Genomic DNA, 21,860 nt, shown 5'->3' with positions numbered 1-21,860 from the left:
CAATTTTTGCAAAAAATAAAAAGTCAGCTTGCTCCTTTATTAGACTGAAGCTGCACTTCTTCTACCCTACCCTCCTTATTTTTTTCTGAGTAGAGCTCCCCTCTCCCGGTTTTTCAGCCTGGAAGCCATTCTCCCACCCCTGCTCCGCGTCTCCCCGGGTCGCCCACCACTCCACGGCTTTGCTTCTAGCGCGTCTCCACCCTGCTTCCCCTTTTCTCTTCCACACTTGCTGCCAGTGCGCATCTCACCCTGGGGGAATCTTTTCCTCCCCAGGCCCCGAACTTGACCTGAGAATGAGACCAGCTTCCTCTTTGTTGCTCCCAAATACAGATGCACAAACTCTTTCTATTCTAAGGACTCGCCTACCAGTAACCTCTGCAGGAGAAAGGGGTAGATTAATCCTAAAGCTAAAAGTTTAAGCTTTAGAGCCCCTCGCTGGCCAGAGCTCCTAAGGCCCTAGGAGGGGAGCCAGCAAATGTTCATATGGTGTCGTGAACTCCTCTGGCACCCTATGGCCCATATCCTCAGCAGCCTCTAATTTCAGCCAGAGCTGAATTCCCTGGAAGTTCAATTACCAATTCCCTCACCCCCTGCTAACAGCATCCCATCCCAAGCAGATTCTAAACTGCTAAATTCTGCTTCTTCAGTAGAGTTGAGAAGTGGAGGTGAAATGGGTATTAATAACCCAGAGACACCTCATCCAAAGGGACACAGGAACCATCGGAATGGCAACCCTGGGAAGACACATACAGTCAAGGTGTGACCTTGATAATACACTTCAGTATTGGCTTTTCCTTCTTCTCTGTCTTACTCTTCCTGCTACCATACTCCTGGGATAACTTCCCAACTAAATGCCTCTGTCTAATAGGTCTTTGTCTTAGGCTCTGTGTTCGAGAGAAGCCAACTAGAAGTGTCTCTAGAAAGCCACCCCACAGGATGAGATTCTGGAACTAGACAACCTTTCCGGTCATTTGGCAACAAGGACCCGATTGTCGCATTAGTAACTAGAGGGTGATAGCTCCTGGGGGGCTGTATCATTGTAATCACTAAGACTATTACCTGTTGTGAATTGAGATAAGATACAAGTGGAAGGGGAAACACTAGGTCATGCAATAGAAGTTGAATGAAATGTGATTAAAGATAATTATAAGGATTGTGGAGTTAACTTCTTTTGCTAAGTGTCCAGAGAACCTTGAAGAAAAAGAACGACAGGCCCCATTTAGCCACCTAACATATAGGGCATGGGGTGAAAGCCAGAAACTTCTTTGGAACTGTGGTGGGGTTGTTTTGCCTCTTTGTTTTTTTAAACCAGAACATTTATTGTAGGACTACTCACTGAAATCCTTCAGATGAACTGGGTGCTGCAGCCAGCACCCAGGTGTTGGTCCTATGCAGAGCCATACCTGAATCTGCGGTGTGTAATTTTCAGGTGCCTCATTTGACCAGTCCCGGTGGTATTTCGTCACTTAGCATTGGCACTGCAGTTACACTTTGTCTTCTGCTTGGCAGGGTAGCCTCATTTGCACAGGCAGACTTCTAAGGGTAGTGTGCCTTAGAGCCACAGTGGCACCGTGTGTGTCTTATTGTGACACTTTCCGAATGATGATATTCCCTATCTCATCTTGCTTCTGTGGCCAAGACCAAAGAGTTCCTTGGGACTGTTTAAAGAGACCTTAATCTCCTACAGTTGTGGGAGGACATATTGAAAATTGGGCCCAGCATTTAATCATAGGGTGTCAGAGCCACTAGAGTCAGGGGTCTAGGAACTGGGATGTAGACACTTGGATGGTTCTACCTAAAAATCTTGAACTCCCAGATTTACCTGAATCCTCTGACCTGTTAAAGAAGCCCTACTCCCCATGAAAGTAGTCTTTTTTTTTTTCACTTTAAAAAAATCTTTTTAAAAAACTATGTTTTTATTTATTTCAAAGAGAGGAAGGAAGAGGGAGAGAGAGACAGAAACATCAATGATGAGAGAGAGTCATTGATCAGCTGCCTCCTGCACGTCCCAGCCTGGGGATTGAGCCCACAACCGGGGCATGTGCCCTGACCAGGAATCAAACTGTGATCTCCTGGTTCATGGGCCAGTGCTCAACCGCTGAGCCACGCCAGCCAGGAGAGTTCTCGACCCACTTTAAAGTCAAATTATAATAGGTAACCATGGTAATTATTAGTGGTTTTCACCAAATATTTCTGGTTCTCCTCCCTAGACACATGGTCCTTGCCCCTTTGAAGTTAGGGGTGACCGCGTGACTATTTTTACCAAATGAAATGCAGATAGAAGAAATTTTGAGAGCCAGCACCTGGTCTGCCACATCCCCCTTTCCTGCCTTGGTGATCATGGAAGCATGTGTCAAATTGAGCTTCCATCAGCCTAAGTCCCTGAGTGAGTTAGGGTGATCAATGCCCCCCTTCCAATCTGTGATGAATATGTGGCTTGAGTGAGAAATAAACCTTTATTGTTTCACACAGCTGAGATTTTGCAGTTGTTACTACAGCATAACTAGCCTGCCTTGACCCACACACTATGTGCCAGGTACTCATGTGGGTGCTATACATGTATTAACTCATTCACTTCTCACAACAACCCTATGAAATAAGTACTATCATCAGTCCCATGTCACAATGCAGTGACTGACACACAGCAAAGTTAAATCACTTTCCTGAGACCGCAGAGCTAGTAAGGAGCAGAGGTAAAATTTGAACCTGGTTCCAGATTTATGCTCTTGGTCACTCTGCTATATTGCCTCTCAGACTTTCAAACTCATGTTTGAACAGGAACTGACAAAAGTCATGAGTTTTATTAAATATTCATACATATATAGAGAAAAGGGAACTGCCAATTTTCATCCTGAATTGAGATAGATATATATTATATTTGTTATATTATATTTACAAGTATTTATATCTTATATATTTATATAGAGATGTCACTTGATATTTTAGTGGCTATTTTATTTTATTTTTTGCAAGTTCAGGTCTTTATTTCAAGGTGTCAGCTGAATAAGTTACAAGGGCAATACATGCACAATAAAGGAGACTGCCAGCGCTCCTAAAACTTGTTCCTTAAAAAGGGCAGAACTTACAATGATTTGGACGGGGAAAAGATAAGTAGAGACAAGCTATTCTGGAACTAAAATCAGGTTTAGTTGCTATTTTAACATCAATATGAGGGTAACAGTGGTCAAGTACAGCAACCAACTAGAACAACAGATATTTTAGAGGTTAATGGTTATTTTCACAAGATCTAAAAATAATCTCTAAAGTATGAGAATCATAAAAAAACCCTCCCCACCTTATAGAAATACTTTCAAGGACAGTTTTTTTAAATCGTTTAAAACAAATTCCCTTGAGGTATAGTTTACATATAATAAAATGCACACTCATTCTAAGTGTACAGTTTGAGAAAGCTTGGCAAATGTATACACCGAAGTACCTACCACCACTATAGAAATACTATAGAAATGTTCCACTACTTCAGGCAGTTCCTCCTGACCCTTACCAGTCAATCCTACCCTCACCCCTGACCCCAGGCAACCACCAATCTCCCTTGTGTCACTATAGATTAGATTTGGCTTGTCTAGAGTTTCATATGAATGGAATGATACAGGACACTTTTTTGTGTCCAGTTTCTTTCACTCAGCATAATGTTCTTGAGAATCTCCATGTTGTTGCGTGTATCAGTGCTGTGTCCCCAAGAACAGATTTTAGGAACAGAAAACAGAACAAGTTTCAATTCTGGACCTGTCATAAATGCTCTATTCATTATGTTTATCCGTAAATGCTTATCTATTCCAGTAAGAGTCTTGGAACCAATTATGACGTGGAATAGTGTCCACACCACTGCAGCTTCTGGAAAGAGGAGACCTACCCTTCTGACATTCCTTTTCTCCTGCAAGACTCCATCATCATCTTTCCTTTAGCGCCTAGAGAAAAGGACAGGCCTGAGGAGCTCAACACCTACCATAATGCTCTAGCTGGTTTGGCTCAGTGGTTAGCGCCTTGGCCTGCAGACTGGAGGGTCCCAGGTTCGATTCCGGCCAAGGGCATGTACCTCCATCGCAGGTTCATCCTGGTCGAGTGCAGGCAACCAATCGATATATTTAATCTCTCCCCCTCTCTCTTCCGTTCCACTCTCTCTGAAAAGCAATGGAAAAAATATCCTCGGGTGGAGATTGAAACAATAATAATAAATAAAATAAAATCAAGAGAGGAAGTTTACTAAGGATAAAGTGGAGAGAAAGGAGAAAGAGAGGGAGCTTGATGCATCAAGGCAACACACGCTAATGAAGAATATGGCTCCGGGAACTGCTGCCAGGGTCTGGCTAACGCAGGGCTGGGTCCTTCATGCAGGTGCAGAGCGGAGCTCCTTGCTTTCCAGTTTCACTAGCAGGTGCAGAGTGGAGCTCTTTGGGGAGTGCCTGAAGAGAAACTTTACACATATCTAGGAGAGGCTTAAAAAATAACTGAGATCCCTGGCTGGTGTGACGCAGTGGTTAGAGCGTCAGCCGTGCACTGAAGGGTCTCTGGTTTGATTCCCGGTCAAGGTCAAGTACCTGAGTTGCAGGTTCCATCCCCAGCCCCAGTCAGGGTGAGTACAAGAGACAACCAATCAATGTGTTTCTCTCACATCAATGTTTCTCTCTCTCTCCCCCTCCTCTCCCTTCCTACCTCCCTTCCACTCTCTAAAAATCAATGGAGCCCAGCCGGTGTTGCTCAGAGGTTGAGCATCGACCTATGATCCAGGTGATTTGCTTTGAATCCCAATCAGGGCATGTGCACGGGACTCGGGCTTGATCCCCAGTAGGGGACGTGCAGGAGGCAGCCGATCAATGACTCATCATTGATGTTTCTCTCTCTCTCTCTCCCTCTCTCTCCCTCTCTCTGAAATCAATAAAGACATATTTAAAAAGAAAAATCAATGGAAAAAATATCCTTGCATGAGGATTAGCTAAATAAATAAATAAATAAATAAATAAATAAATAAATAACCGAAGAGCATTTCCATCTGTTTAAGAGAGGCTCAGACTGTCTCAAAAAAATGATCTCTAAGACACCCCAACATTATGAGTACTGGAGATGAAGAGGAGGAATGAGCAGGTCCTCATCTCCTCGAGGACAATCCAGACTCCTAGCAGGCGTGGTTGTCGTGATCTGACCTGTGCCTGGCCTCCACGTCCCTGCCTGCCTCTGCGCTTTCCCCTCTGCCTGGAAGCCCTTCCTCCTTGCCCGGTTAACTCTTCTCCATCACCCTCACTCTTCAATACTCAGTTCAGACATCTTTATCGTCATGGTCCTTGGCCTCCAGGTCACTCCCCCCCCCCCACACACACACTGAATTCACTGAGGAATTTGGCCCCTGGCTCAGGCCCCGTCTCCATCCCACTTCGTGTCCCTGGAGCGTCCTTCCCATACTGAGTCTCAGTTCTGTGCCCTCCCTGACGTTAGCCCTTTCCCTTCCCATGGTTGCTCGTTTACTGGCCCACGCCGTAGACTCTTTCTTTTCTGAAACCCCACCACGTCTGAGATTTCTCCCAGCCTACAGTCTCCTATCTTCACCACCCCCGTTTACCCTAAACTTGCGCGTTAACGTCCTCTCCGTGGGGCTGCAGCACAGCACGGTCCAGTGAGTGCAGTGAGGGCGGCACTGCTAACGCCCAGACGACACACCTCGACTGCAGCTCTCCTTTACCTGGGTGCAATTTTTGCAAAAAATAAAAAGTCAACTTGCTCCTTTATTAGACTGAAGCTGCACTTCTACCCTACCCTCCTTATTTTTTTCTGAGTAGAGCTCCCCTCTCCCGGTTTTTCAGCCTGGAAGCCATTCTCCCACCCCTGCTCCGCGTCTCCCCGGGTCGCCCACCACTCCACGGCTTTGCTTCTAGCGCGTCTCCACCCTGCTTCCCCTTTTCTCTTCCACACTTGCTGCCAGTGCGCATCTCACCCTGGGGGAATCTTTTCCTCCCCAGGCCCCGAACTTGACCTGAGAATGAGACCAGCTTCCTCTTTGTTGCTCCCAAATACAGATGCACAAACTCTTTCTATTCTAAGGACTCGCCTACCAGTAACCTCTGCAGGAGAAAGGGGTAGATTAATCCTAAAGCTAAAAGTTTAAGCTTTAGAGCCCCTCGCTGGCCAGAGCTCCTAAGGCCCTAGGAGGGGAGCCAGCAAATGTTCATATGGTGTCGTGAACTCCTCTGGCACCCTATGGCCCATATCCTCAGCAGCCTCTAATTTCAGCCAGAGCTGAATTCCCTGGAAGTTCAATTACCAGTTCCCTCACCCCCTGCTAACAGCATCCCATCCCAAGCAGATTCTAAACTGCTAAATTCTGCTTCTTCAGTAGAGTTGAGAAGTGGAGGTGAAATGGGTATTAATAACCCAGAGACACCTCATCCAAAGGGACACAGGAACCATCGGAATGGCAACCCTGGGAAGACACATACAGTCAAGGTGTGACCTTGATAATACACTTCAGTATTGGCTTTTCCTTCTTCTCTGTCTTACTCTTCCTGCTACCATACTCCTGGGATAACTTCCCAACTAAATGCCTCTGTCTAATAGGTCTTTGTCTTAGGCTCTGTGTTCGAGAGAAGCCAACTAGAAGTGTCTCTAGAAAGCCACCCCACAGGATGAGATTCTGGAACTAGACAACCTTTCCGGTCATTTGGCAACAAGGACCCGATTGTCGCATTAGTAACTAGAGGGTGATAGCTCCTGGGGGGCTGTATCATTGTAATCACTAAGACTATTACCTGTTGTGAATTGAGATAAGATACAAGTGGAAGGGGAAACACTAGGTCATGCAATAGAAGTTGAATGAAATGTGATTAAAGATAATTATAAGGATTGTGGAGTTAACTTCTTTTGCTAAGTGTCCAGAGAACCTTGAAGAAAAAGAACGACAGGCCCCATTTAGTCACCTAACATATAGGGCATGGGGTGAAAGCCAGAAACTTCTTTGGAACTGTGGTGGGGTTTTTTTGCCTTTGTTTTTTTAAACCAGAACATTTATTGTAGGACTACTCACTGAAATCCTTCAGATGAACTGGGTGCTGCAGCCAGCACCCAGGTGTTGGTCCTATGCAGAGCCATACCTGAATCTGCGGTGTGTAATTTTCAGGTGCCTCATTTGACCAGTCCCGGTGGTATTTCGTCACTTAGCATTGGCACTCCAGTTACACTTTGTCTTCTGCTTGGCAGGGTAGCCTCATTTGCACAGGCAGACTTCTAAGGGTAGTGTGCCTTAGAGCCACAGTGGCACCGTGTGTGTCTTATTGTGACACTTTCCGAATGATGATATTCCCTATCTCATCTTGCTTCTGTGGCCAAGACCAAAGAGTTCCTTGGGACTGTTTAAAGAGACCTTAATCTCCTACAGTTGTGGGAGGACATATTGAAAATTGGGCCCAGCATTTAATCATAGGGTGTCAGAGCCACTAGAGTCAGGGGTCTAGGAACTGGGATGTAGACACTTGGATGGTTCTACCTAAAAATCTTGAACTCCCAGATTTACCTGAATCCTCTGACCTGTTAAAGAAGCCCTACTCCCCATGAAAGTAGTCTTTTTTTTTTTCACTTTAAAAAAATCTTTTTAAAAAACTATGTTTTTATTTATTTCAAAGAGAGGAAGGAAGAGGGAGAGAGAGACAGAAACATCAATGATGAGAGAGAGTCATTGATCAGCTGCCTCCTGCACGTCCCAGCCTGGGGATTGAGCCCACAACCGGGGCATGTGCCCTGACCAGGAATCAAACTGTGATCTCCTGGTTCATGGGCCAGTGCTCAACCGCTGAGCCACGCCAGCCAGGAGAGTTCTCGACCCACTTTAAAGTCAAATTATAATAGGTAACCATGGTAATTATTAGTGGTTTTCACCAAATATTTCTGGTTCTCCTCCCTAGACACATGGTCCTTGCCCCTTTGAAGTTAGGGGTGACCGCGTGACTATTTTTACCAAATGAAATGCAGATAGAAGAAATTTTGAGAGCCAGCACCTGGTCTGCCACATCCCCCTTTCCTGCCTTGGTGATCATGGAAGCATGTGTCAAATTGAGCTTCCATCAGCCTAAGTCCCTGAGTGAGTTAGGGTGATCAATGCCCCCCTTCCAATCTGTGATGAATATGTGGCTTGAGTGAGAAATAAACCTTTGTTGTTTCACACAGCTGAGATTTTGCAGTTGTTACTACAGCATAACTAGCCTGCCTTGACCCACACACTATGTGCCAGGTACTCATGTGGGTGCTATACATGTATTAACTCATTCACTTCTCACAACAACCCTATGAAATAAGCACTATCATCAGTCCCATGTCACAATGCAGTGACTGACACACAGCAAAGTTAAATCACTTTCCTGAGACCGCAGAGCTCGTAAGGAGCAGAGGTAAACTTTGAACCTGGTTCCAGATTTATGCTCTTGGTCACTCTGCTATATTGCCTCTCAGACTTTCAAACTCATGTTTGAACAGGAACTGACAAAAGTCATGAGTTTTATTAAATATTCATACATATATAGAGAAAAGGGAACTGCCAATTTTCATCCTGAATTGAGATAGATAGATATTATATTTGTTATATTATATTTACAAGTATTTATATCTTATATATTTATATAGGGATGTCACTTGATATTTTAGTGGCTATTTTATTTTATTTTTTGCAAGTTCAGGTCTTTATTTCAAGGTGTCAGCTGAATAAGTTACAAGGGCAATACATGCACAATAAAGGAGACTGCCAGCGCTCCTAAAACTTGTTCCTTAAAAAGGGCAGAACTTACAATGATTTGGACGGGGAAACGATAAGTAGAGACAAGCTATTCTGGAACTAAAATCAGGTTTAGTTGCTATTTTAACATCAATATGAGGGTAACAGTGGTCAAGTACAGCAACCAACTAGAACAACAGATATTTTAGAGGTTAATGGTTATTTTTACAAGATCTAAAAATAATCTCTAAAGTATGAGAATCATAAAAAACCCCTCCCCACCTTATAGAAATACTTTCAAGGACAGTTTTTTTAAATCGTTTAAAACAAATTCCCTTGAGGTATAGTTTACATATAATAAAATGCACACTCATTCTAAGTGTACAGTTTGAGAAAGCTTGGCAAATGTATACACCTAAGTACCTACCACCACTATAGAAATACTATAGAAATGTTCCACTACTTCAGGCAGTTCCTCCTGACCCTTACCAGTCAATCCTACCCTCACCCCTGACCCCAGGCAACCACCAATCTCCCTTGTGTCACTATAGATTAGATTTGGCTTGTCTAGAGTTTCATATGAATGGAATGATACAGGACACTTTTTTGTGTCCAGTTTCTTTCACTCAGCATAATGTTCTTGAGAATCTCCATGTTGTTGCGTGTATCAGTGCTGTGTCCCCAAGAACAGATTTTAGGAACAGAAAACAGAACAAGTTTCAATTCTGGACCTGTCATAAATGCTCTATTCATTATGTTTATCCGTAAATGCTTATCTATTCCAGTAAGAGTCTTGGAACCAATTATGAACCAATTATGACGTGGAATAGTGTCCACACCACTGCAGCTTCTGGAAAGAGGAGACCCACCCTTCTGACATTCCTTTTCTCCTGCAAGACTCCATCATCATCTTTCCTTTAGCGCCTAGAGAAAAGGACAGGCCTGAGGAGCTCAACACCTACCATAATGCTCTAGCTGGTTTGGCTCAGTGGTTAGCGCCTTGGCCTGCAGACTGGAGGGTCCCAGGTTCGATTCCGGCCAAGGGCATGTACCTCCATCGCAGGTTCATCCTGGTCGAGTGCAGGCAACCAATCGATATATTTAATCTCTCCCCCTCTCTCTTCCGTTCCACTCTCTCTGAAAAGCAATGGAAAAAATATCCTCGGGTGGAGATTGAAACAATAATAATAAATAAAATAAAATCAAGAGAGGAAGTTTACTAAGGATAAAGTGGAGAGAAAGGAGAAAGAGAGGGAGCTTGATGCATCAAGGCAACACACGCTAATGAAGAATATGGCTCCGGGAACTGCTGCCAGGGTCTGGCTAACGCAGGGCTGGGTCCTTCATGCAGGCGCAGAGCGGAGCTCCTTGCTTTCCAGTTTCACTAGCAGGTGCAGAGCGGAGCTCTTTGGGGAGTGCCTGAAGAGAAACTTTACACATATCTAGGAGAGGCTTAAAAAATAACTGAGATCCCTGGCTGGTGTGACGCAGTGGTTAGAGCGTCAGCCGTGCACTGAAGGGTCTCTGGTTTGATTCCCGGTCAAGGTCAAGTACCTGAGTTGCAGGTTCCATCCCCAGCCCCAGTCAGGGTGAGTACAAGAGACAACCAATCAATGTGTTTCTCTCACATCAATGTTTCTCTCTCTCTCCCCCTCCTCTCCCTTCCTACCTCCCTTCCACTCTCTAAAAATCAATGGAGCCCAGCCGGTGTTGCTCAGAGGTTGAGCATCGACCTATGATCCAGGTGATTTGCTTTGAATCCCAATCAGGGCACGTGCACGGGACTCGGGCTTGATCCCCAGTAGGGGACGTGCAGGAGGCAGCCGATCAATGACTCATCATTGATGTTTCTCTCTCTCTCTCTCCCTCTCTCTCCCTCTCTCTGAAATCAATAAAGACATATTTAAAAAGAAAAATCAATGGAAAAAATATCCTTGCATGAGGATTAGCTAAATAAATAAATAAATAAATAAATAAATAAATAAATAAATAACCGAAGAGCATTTCCATCTGTTTAAGAGAGGCTCAGACTGTCTCAAAAAAATGATCTCTAAGACACCCCAACATTATGAGTACTGGAGATGAAGAGGAGGAATGAGCAGGTCCTCATCTCCTCGAGGACAATCCAGACTCCTAGCAGGCGTGGTTGTCGTGATCTGACCTGTGCCTGGCCTCCACGTCCCTGCCTGCCTCTGCGCTTTCCCCTCTGCCTGGAAGCCCTTCCTCCTTGCCCGGTTAACTCTTCTCCATCACCCTCACTCTTCAATACTCAGTTCAGACATCTTTATCGTCATGGTCCTTGGCCTCCAGGTCACTCCCCCCCACACACACACTGAATTCACTGAGGAATTTGGCCCCTGGCTCAGGCCCCGTCTCCATCCCACTTCGTGTCCCTGTGAGCGTCCTTCCCATACTGAGTCTCAGTTCTGTGCCCTCCCTGACGTTAGCCCTTTCCCTTCCCATGGTTGCTCGTTTACTGGCCCAGGCCGTAGACTCTTTCTTTTCTGAAACCCCACCACGTCTGAGATTTCTCCCAGCCTACAGTCTCCTATCTTCACCACCCCCGTTTACCCTAAACTTGCGCGTTAACGTCCTCTCCGTGGGGCTGCAGCACAGCACGGTCCAGTGAGTGTAGTGAGGGCGGCACTGCTAACGCCCAGACGACACACCTCGACTGCAGCTCTCCTTTACCTGGGTGCAATTTTTGCAAAAAATAAAAAGTCAGCTTGCTCCTTTATTAGACTGAAGCTGCACTTCTTCTACCCTACCCTCCTTATTTTTTTCTGAGTAGAGCTCCCCTCTCCCGGTTTTTCAGCCTGGAAGCCATTCTCCCACCCCTGCTCCGCGTCTCCCCGGGTCGCCCACCACTCCACGGCTTTGCTTCTAGCGCGTCTGCACCCTGCTTCCCCTTTTCTCTTCCACACTTGCTGCCAGTGCGCATCTCACCCTGGGGGAATCTTTTCCTCCCCAGGCCCCGAACTTGACCTGAGAATGAGACCAGCTTCCTCTTTGTTGCTCCCAAATACAGATGCACAAACTCTTTCTATTCTAAGGACTCGCCTACCAGTAACCTCTGCAGGAGAAAGGGGTAGATTAATCCTAAAGCTAAAAGTTTAAGCTTTAGAGCCCCTCGCTGGCCAGAGCTCCTAAGGCCCTAGGAGGGGAGCCAGCAAATGTTCATATGGTGTCGTGAACTCCTCTGGCACCCTATGGCCCATATCCTCAGCAGCCTCTAATTTCAGCCAGAGCTGAATTCCCTGGAAGTTCAATTACCAATTCCCTCACCCCCTGCTAACAGCATCCCATCCCAAGCAGATTCTAAACTGCTAAATTCTGCTTCTTCAGTAGAGTTGAGAAGTGGAGGTGAAATGGGTATTAATAACCCAGAGACACCTCATCCAAAGGGACACAGGAACCATCGGAATGGCAACCCTGGGAAGACACATACAGTCAAGGTGTGACCTTGATAATACACTTCAGTATTGGCTTTTCCTTCTTCTCTGTCTTACTCTTCCTGCTACCATACTCCTGGGATAACTTCCCAACTAAATGCCTCTGTCTAATAGGTCTTTGTCTTAGGCTCTGTGTTCGAGAGAAGCCAACTAGAAGTGTCTCTAGAAAGCCACCCCACAGGATGAGATTCTGGAACTAGACAACCTTTCCGGTCATTTGGCAACAAGGACCCGATTGTCGCATTAGTAACTAGAGGGTGATAGCTCCTGGGGGGCTGTATCATTGTAATCACTAAGACTATTACCTGTTGTGAATTGAGATAAGATACAAGTGGAAGGGGAAACACTAGGTCATGCAATAGAAGTTGAATGAAATGTGATTAAAGATAATTATAAGGATTGTGGAGTTAACTTCTTTTGCTAAGTGTCCAGAGAACCTTGAAGAAAAAGAACGACAGGCCCCATTTAGCCAACTAACATATAGGGCATGGGGTGAAAGCCAGAAACTTCTTTGAAACTGTGGTGGGGTTTTTTTGCCTCTTTGCTTTTTTAAACCAGAACATTTATTGTAGGACTACTCACTGAAATCCTTCAGATGAACTGGGTGCTGCAGCCAGCACCCAGGTGTTGGTCCTATGCAGAGCCATATCTGAATCTGCGGTGTATAATTTTCAGGTGCCTCATTTGACCAGTCCCGGTGGTATTTCGTCACTTAGCATTGGCACTCCAGTTACACTTTGTCTTCTGCTTGGCAGGGTAGCCTCATTTGCACAGGCAGACTTCTAAGGGTAGTGTGCCTTAGAGCCACAGTGGCACCGTGTGTGTCTTATTGTGACACTTTCCGAATGATGATATTCCCTATCTCATCTTGCTTCTGTGGCCAAGACCAAAGAGTTCCTTGGGACTGTTTAAAGAGATTTTAATCTCCTACAGTTGTGGGAGGACATATTGAAAATTGGGCCCAGCATTTAATCATAGGGTGTCAGAGCCACTAGAGTCAGGGGTCTAGGAACTGGGATGTAGACACTTGGATGGTTCTGCCTAAAAATCTTGAACTCCCAGATTTACCTGAATCCTCTGACCTGTTAAAGAAGCCCTACTCCCCATGAAAGTAGTCTTTTTTTTTTTCACTTTAAAAAAATCTTTTTAAAAAAATATGTATTTATTTCAAAGAGAGGAAGGAAGAGGGAGAGAGAGACAGAAACATCAATGATGAGAGAGAGTCATTGATCAGCTGCCTCCTGCACGTCCCAGCCTGGGGACTGAGCCCACAACCGGGGCATGTGCCCTGACCAGGAATCAAACTGTGATCTCCTGGTTCATGGGCCAGTGCTCAACCGCTGAGCCACGCCAGCCAGGAGAGTTCTCGACCCACTTTAAAGTCAAATTATAATAGGTAACCATGGTAATTATTAGTGGTTTTCACCAAATATTTCTGGTTCTCCTCCCTAGACACATGGTCCTTGCCCCTTTGAAGTTAGGGGTGACCGCGTGACTATTTTTACCAAATGAAATGCAGATAGAAGAAATTTTGAGAGCCAGCACCTGGTCTGCCACATCCCCCTTTCCTGCCTTGGTGATCATGGAAGCATGTGTCAAATTGAGCTTCCATCAGCCTAAGTCCCTGAGTGAGCTAGGGTGATCAATGCCCCCCTTCCAATCTGTGATGAATATGTGGCTTGAGTGAGAAATAAACCTTTATTGTTTCACACAGCTGAGATTTTGCAGTTGTTACTACAGCATAACTAGCCTGCCTTGACCCACACACTATGTGCCAGGTACTCATGTGGGTGCTATACATGTATTAACTCATTCACTTCTCACAACAACCCTATGAAATAAGTACTATCATCAGTCCCATGTCACAATGCAGTGACTGACACACAGCAAAGTTAAATCACTTTCCTGAGACCGCAGAGCTAGTAAGGAGCAGAGGTAAAATTTGAACCTGGTTCCAGATTTATGCTCTTGGTCACTCTGCTATATTGTCTCTCAGACTTTCAAACTCATGTTTGAACAGGAACTCACAAAAGTCATGAGTTTTATTAAATATTCATACATATATAGAGAAAAGGGAACTGCCAATTTTCATCCTGAATTGAGATAGATATATATTATATTTGTTATATTATATTTACAAGTATTTATATCTTATATATTTATATAGAGATGTCACTTGATATTTTAGTGGCTATTTTATTTTATTTTTTGCAAGTTCAGGTCTTTATTTCAAGGTGTCAGCTGAATAAGTTACAAGGGCAATACATGCACAATAAAGGAGACTGCCAGCGCTCCTAAAACTTGTTCCTTAAAAAGGGCAGAACTTACAATGATTTGGACGGGGAAAAGATAAGTAGAGACAAGCTATTCTGGAACTAAAATCAGGTTTAGTTGCTATTTTAACATCAATATGAGGGTAACAGTGGTCAAGTACAGCAACCAACTAGAACAACAGATATTTTAGAGGTTAATGGTTATTTTTACAAGATCTAAAAATAATCTCTAAAGTATGAGAATCATAAAAAAACCCTCCCCACCTTATAGAAATACTTTCAAGGACAGTTTTTTTAAATCGTTTAAAACAAATTCCCTTGAGGTATAGTTTACATATAATAAAATGCACACTCATTCTAAGTGTACAGTTTGAGAAAGCTTGGCAAATGTATACACCTAAGTACCTACCACCACTATAGAAATACTATAGAAATGTTCCACTACTTCAGGCAGTTCCTCCTGACCCTTACCAGTCAATCCTACCCTCACCCCTGACCCCAGGCAACCACCAATCTCCCTTGTGTCACTATAGATTAGATTTGGCTTGTCTAGAGTTTCATATGAATGGAATGATACAGGACACTTTTTTGTGTCCAGTTTCTTTCACTCAGCATAATGTTCTTGAGAATCTCCATGTTGTTGCGTGTATCAGTGCTGTGTCCCCAAGAACAGATTTTAGGAACAGAAAACAGAACAAGTTTCAATTCTGGACCTGTCATAAATGCTCTATTCATTATGTTTATCCGTAAATGCTTATCTATTCCAGTAAGAGTCTTGGAACCCATTATGAACCAATTATGACGTGGAATAGTGTCCACACCACTGCAGCTTCTGGAAAGAGGAGACCCACCCTTCTGACATTCCTTTTCTCCTGCAAGACTCCATCATCATCTTTCCTTTAGCGCCTAGAGAAAAGGACAGGCCTGAGGAGCTCAACACCTACCATAATGCTCTAGCTGGTTTGGCTCAGTGGTTAGAGCGTTGGCCTGCAGACTGGAGGGTCCCAGGTTCGATTCCGGCCAAGGGCATGTACCTCCATCGCAGGTTCATCCTGGTCGAGTGCAGGCAACCAATCGATATATTTAATCTCTCCCCCTCTCTCTTCCGTTCCACTCTCTCTGAAAAGCAATGGAAAAAATATCCTCGGGTGGAGATTGAAACAATAATAATAAATAAAATAAAATCAAGAGAGGAAGTTTACTAAGGATAAAGTGGAGAGAAAGGAGAAAGAGAGGGAGCTTGATGCATCAAGGCAACACACGCTAATGAAGAATATGGCTCCGGGAACTGCTGCCAGGGTCTGGCTAACGCAGGGCTGGGTCCTTCATGCAGGCGCAGAGCGGAGCTCTTTGCTTTCCAGTTTCACTAGCAGGTGCAGAGCGGAGCTCTTTGGGGAGTGCCTGAAGAGAAACTTTACACATATCTAGGAGAGGCTTAAAAAATAACTGAGATCCCTGGCTGGTGTGACGCAGTGGTTAGAGCGTCAGCCGTGCACTGAAGGGTCTCTGGTTTGATTCCCGGTCAAGGTCAAGTACCTGAGTTGCAGGTTCCATCCCCAGCCCCAGTCAGGGTGAGTACAAGAGACAACCAATCAATGTGTTTCTCTCACATCAATGTTTCTCTCTCTCTCCCCCTCCTCTCCCTTCTTACCTCCCTTCCACTCTCTAAAAATCAATGGAGCCCAGCCGGTGTTGCTCAGAGGTTGAGCATCGACCTATGATCCAGGTGATTTGCTTTGAATCCCAATCAGGGCACGTGCACGGGACTCGGGCTTGATCCCCAGTAGGGGACGTGCAGGAGGCAGCCGATCAATGACTCATCATTGATGTTTCTCTCTCTCTCTCTCCCTCTCTCTGAAATCAATAAAGACATATTTAAAAAGAAAAATCAATGGAAAAAATATCCTTGCATGAGGATTAGCTAAATAAATAAATAAATAAATAAATAAATAAATAAATAAATAACCGAAGAGCATTTCCATCTGTTTAAGAGAGGCTCAGACTGTCTCAAAAAAATGATCTCTAAGACACCCCAACATTATGAGTACTGGAGATGAAGAGGAGGAATGAGCAGGTCCTCATCTCCTCGAGGACAATCCAGACTCCTAGCAGGCGTGGTTGTCGTGATCTGACCTGTCCCTGGCCTCCACGTCCCTGCCTGCCTCTGCGCTTTCCCCTCTGCCTGGAAGCCCTTCCTCCTTGCCCGGTTAACTCTTCTCCATCACCCTCACTCTTCAATACTCAGTTCAGACATCTTTATCGTCATGGTCCTTGGCCTCCAGGTCACTCCCCCCCACACACACACACTGAATTCACTGAGGAATTTGGCCCCTGGCTCAGGCCCCGTCTCCATCCCACTTCGTGTCCCTGTGAGCGTCCTTCCCATACTGAGTCTCAGTTCTGTGCCCTCCCTGACGTTAGCCCTTTCCCTTCCCATGGTTGCTCGTTTACTGGCCCAGGCCGTAGACTCTTTCATTTTCTGAAACCCCACCACGTCTGAGATTTCTCCCAGCCTACAGTCTCCTATCTTCACCACCCCCGTTTACCCTAAACTTGCGCGTTAACGTCCTCTCCGTGGGGCTGCAGCACAGCACGGTCCAGTGAGTGCAGTGAGGGCGGCACTGCTAACGCCCAGACGACACACCTCGACTACAGCTCTCCTTTACCTGGGTGCAATTTTTGCAAAAAATAAAAAGTCAGCTTGCTCCTTTATTAGACTGAAGCTGCACTTCTTCTACCCTACCCTCCTTATTTTTTTCTGAGTAGAGCTCCCCTCTCCCGGTTTTTCAGCCTGGAAGCCATTCTCCCACCCCTGCTCCGCGTCTCCCCGGGGTCGCCCACCACTCCACGGCTTTGCTTCTAGCGCGTCTCCACCCTGCTTCCCCTTTTCTCTTCCACACTTGCTGCCAGTGCGCATCTCACCCTGGGGGAATCTGTTCCTCCCCAGGCCCCGAACTTGACCTGAGAATGAGACCAGCTTCCTCTTTGTTGCTCCCAAATACAGATGCACAAACTCTTTCTATTCTAAGGACTCGCCTACCAGTAACCTCTGCAGGAGAAAGGGGTAGATTAATCCTAAAGCTAAAAGTTTAAGCTTTAGAGCCCCTCGCTGGCCAGAGCTCCTAAGGCCCTAGGAGGGGAGCCAGCAAATGTTCATATGGTGTCGTGAACTCCTCTGGCACCCTATGGCCCATATCCTCAGCAGCCTCTAATTTCAGCCAGAGCTGAATTCCCTGGAAGTTCAATTACCAGTTCCCTCACCCCCTGCTAACAGCATCCCATCCCAAGCAGATTCTAAACTGCTAAATTCTGCTTCTTCAGTAGAGTTGAGAAGTGGAGGTGAAATGGGTATTAATAACCCAGAGACACCTCATCCAAAGGGACACAGGAACCACCGGAATGGCAACCCTGGGAAGACACATACAGTCAAGGTGTGACCTTGATAATACACTTCAGTATTGGCTTTTCCTTCTTCTCTGTCTTACTCTTCCTGCTACCATACTCCTGGGATAACTTCCCAACTAAATGCCTCTGTCTAATAGGTCTTTGTCTTAGGCTCTGTGTTCGAGACAAGCCAACTAGAAGTGTCTCTAGAAAGCCACCCCACAGGATGAGATTCTGGAACTAGACAACCTTTCCGGTCATTTGGCAACAAGGACCCGATTGTCGCATTAGTAACTAGAGGGTGATAGCTCCTGGGGGGCTGTATCATTGTAATCACTAAGACTATTACCTGTTGTGAATTGAGATAAGATACAAGTGGAAGGGGAAACACTAGGTCATGCAATAGAAGTTGAATGAAATGTGATTAAAGATAATTATAAGGATTGTGGAGTTAACTTCTTTTGCTAAGTGTCCAGAGAACCTTGAAGAAAAAGAACGACAGGCCCCATTTAGCCACCTAACATATAGGGCATGGGGTGAAAGCCAGAAACTTCTTTGGAACTGTGGTGGGGTTTTTTTGCCTCTTTGCTTTTTTAAACCAGAACATTTATTGTAGGACTACTCACTGAAATCCTTCAGATGAACTGGGTGCTGCAGCCAGCACCCAGGTGTTGGTCCTATGCAGAGCCATACCTGAATCTGCGGTGTGTAATTTTCAGGTGCCTCATTTGACCAGTCCCGGTGGTATTTCGTCACTTAGCATTGGCACTCCAGTTACACTTTGTCTTCTGCTTGGCAGGGTAGCCTCATTTGCACAGGCAGACTTCTAAGGGTAGTGTGCCTTAGAGCCACAGTGGCACCATGTGTGTCTTATTGTGACACTTTCCGAATGATGATATTCCCTATCTCATCTTGCTTCTGTGGCCAAGACCAAAGAGTTCCTTGGGACTGTTTAAAGAGACCTTAATCTCCTACAGTTGTGGGAGGACATATTGAAAATTGGGCCCAGCATTTAATCATAGGGTGTCAGAGCCACTAGAGTCAGGGGTCTAGGAACTGGGATGTAGACACTTGGATGGTTCTACCTAAAAATCTTGAACTCCCAGATTTACCTGAATCCTCTGACCTGTTAAAGAAGCCCTACTCCCCATGAAAGTAGTCTTTTTTTTTTTCACTTTAAGAAAATCTTTTTAAAAAAATATGTTTTTATTTATTTCAAAGAGAGGAAGGAAGAGGGAGAGAGAGACAGAAACATCAATGATGAGAGAGAGTCATTGATCAGCTGCCTCCTGCACGTCCCAGCCTGGGGATTGAGCCCACAACCGGGGCATGTGCCCTGACCAGGAATCAAACTGTGATCTCCTGGTTCATGGGCCAGTGCTCAACCGCTGAGCCACGCCAGCCAGGAGAGTTCTCGACCCACTTTAAAGTCAAATTATAATAGGTAACCATGGTAATTATTAGTGGTTTTCACCAAATATTTCTGGTTCTCCTCCCTAGACACATGGTCCTTGCCCCTTTGAAGTTAGGGGTGACCGCGTGACTATTTTTACCAAATGAAATGCAGATAGAAGAAATTTTGAGAGCCAGCACCTGGTCTGCCACATCCCCCTTTCCTGCCTTGGTGATCATGGAAGCATGTGTCAAATTGAGCTTCCATCAGCCTAAGTCCCTGAGTGAGTTAGGGTGATCAATGCCCCCCTTCCAATCTGTGATGAATATGTGGCTTGAGTGAGAAATAAACCTTTATTGTTTCACACAGCTGAGATTTTGCAGTTGTTACTACAGCATAACTAGCCTGCCTTGACCCACACACTATGTGCCAGGTACTCATGTGGGTGCTATACATGTATTAACTCATTCACTTCTCACAACAACCCTATGAAATAAGTACTATCATCAGTCCCATGTCACAATGCAGTGACTGACACACAGCAAAGTTAAATCACTTTCCTGAGACCGCAGAGCTAGTAAGGAGCAGAGGTAAACTTTGAACCTGGTTCCAGATTTATGCTCTTGGTCACTCTGCTATATTGCCTCTCAGACTTTCAAACTCATGTTTGAACAGGAACTGACAAAAGTCATGAGTTTTATTAAATATTCATACATATATAGAGAAAAGGGAACTGCCAATTTTCATCCTGAATTGAGATAGATATATATTATATTTGTTATATTATATTTACAAGTATTTATATCTTATATATTTATATAGGGATGTCACTTGATATTTTAGTGGCTATTTTATTTTATTTTTTGTAAGTTCAGGTCTTTATTTCAAGGTGTCAGCTGAATAAGTTACAAGGGCAATACATGCACAATAAAGGAGACTGCCAGCGCTCCTAAAACTTGTTCCTTAAAAAGGGCAGAACTTACAATGATTTGGACGGGGAAAAGATAAGTAGAGACAAGCTATTCTGGAACTAAAATCAGGTTTAGTTGCTATTTTAACATCAATATGAGGGTAACAGTGGTCAAGTACAGCAACCAACTAGAACAACAGATATTTTAGAGGTTAATGGTTATTTTTACAAGATCTAAAAATAATCTCTAAAGTATGAGAATCATAAAAAACCCCTCCCCACCTTATAGAAATACTTTCAAGGACAGTTTTTTTAAATCGTTTAAAACAAATTCCCTTGAGGTATAGTTTACATATAATAAAATGCACACTCATTCTAAGCGTACAGTTTGAGAAAGCTTGGCAAATGTATACACCTAAGTACCTACCACCACTATAGAAATACTATAGAAATGTTCCACTACTTCAGGCAGTTCCTCCTGACCCTTACCAGTCAATCCTACCCTCACCCCTGACCCCAGGCAACCACCAATCTCCCTTGTGTCACTATAGATTAGATTTGGCTTGTCTAGAGTTTCATATGAATGGAATGATACAGGACACTTTTTTGTGTCCAGTTTCTTTCACTCAGCATAATGTTCTTGAGAATCTCCATGTTGTTGCGTGTATCAGTGCTGTGTCCCCAAGAACAGATTTTAGGAACAGAAAACAGAACAAGTTTCAATTCTGGACCTGTCATAAATGCTCTATTCATTATGTTTATCCGTAAATGCTTATCTATTCCAGTAAGAGTCTTGGAACCCATTATGAACCAATTATGACGTGGAATAGTGTCCACACCACTGCAGCTTCTGGAAAGAGGAGACCCACCCTTCTGACATTCCTTTTCTCCTGCAAGACTCCATCATCATCTTTCCTTTAGCGCCTAGAGAAAAGGACAGGCCTGAGGAGCTCAACACCCACCATAATGCTCTAGCTGGTTTGGCTCAGTGGTTAGCGCCTTGGCCTGCAGACTGGAGGGTCCCAGGTTCGATTCCGGCCAAGGGCATGTACCTCCATCGCAGGTTCATCCTGGTCGAGTGCAGGCAACCAATCGATATATTTAATCTCTCCCCCTCTCTCTTCCGTTCCACTCTCTCTGAAAAGCAATGGAAAAAATATCCTCGGGTGGAGATTGAAACAATAATAATAAATAAAATAAAATCAAGAGAGGAAGTTTACTAAGGATAAAGTGGAGAGAAAGGAGAAAGAGAGGGAGCTTGATGCATCAAGGCAACACACGCTAATGAAGAATATGGCTCCGGGAACTGCTGCCAGGGTCTGGCTAACGCAGGGCTGGGTCCTTCATGCAGGTGCAGAGCGGAGCTCCTTGCTTTCCAGTTTCACTAGCAGGTGCAGAGCGGAGCTCTTTGGGGAGTGCCTGAAGAGAAACTTTACACATATCTAGGAGAGGCTTAAAAAATAACTGAGATCCCTGGCTGGTGTGACGCAGTGATTAGAGCGTCAGCCGTGCACTGAAGGGTCTCTGGTTTGATTCCCGGTCAAGGTCAAGTACCTGAGTTGCAGGTTCCATCCCCAGCCCCAGTCAGGGTGAGTACAAGAGACAACCAATCAATGTGTTTCTCTCACATCAATGTTTCTCTCTCTCTCCCCCTCCTCTCCCTTCCTACCTCCCTTCCACTCTCTAAAAATCAATGGAGCCCAGTGTTGCTCAGAGGTTGAGCATCGACCTATGATCCAGG

The sequence above is a fragment of the Miniopterus natalensis genome, chromosome 3 (genome assembly GCF_054644295.1).
Source record: "Miniopterus natalensis isolate mMinNat1 chromosome 3, mMinNat1.hap1, whole genome shotgun sequence".
NCBI lineage: Eukaryota > Metazoa > Chordata > Mammalia > Chiroptera > Miniopteridae > Miniopterus > Miniopterus natalensis.
Note: the sequence above shows the minus strand (reverse complement) of the source record.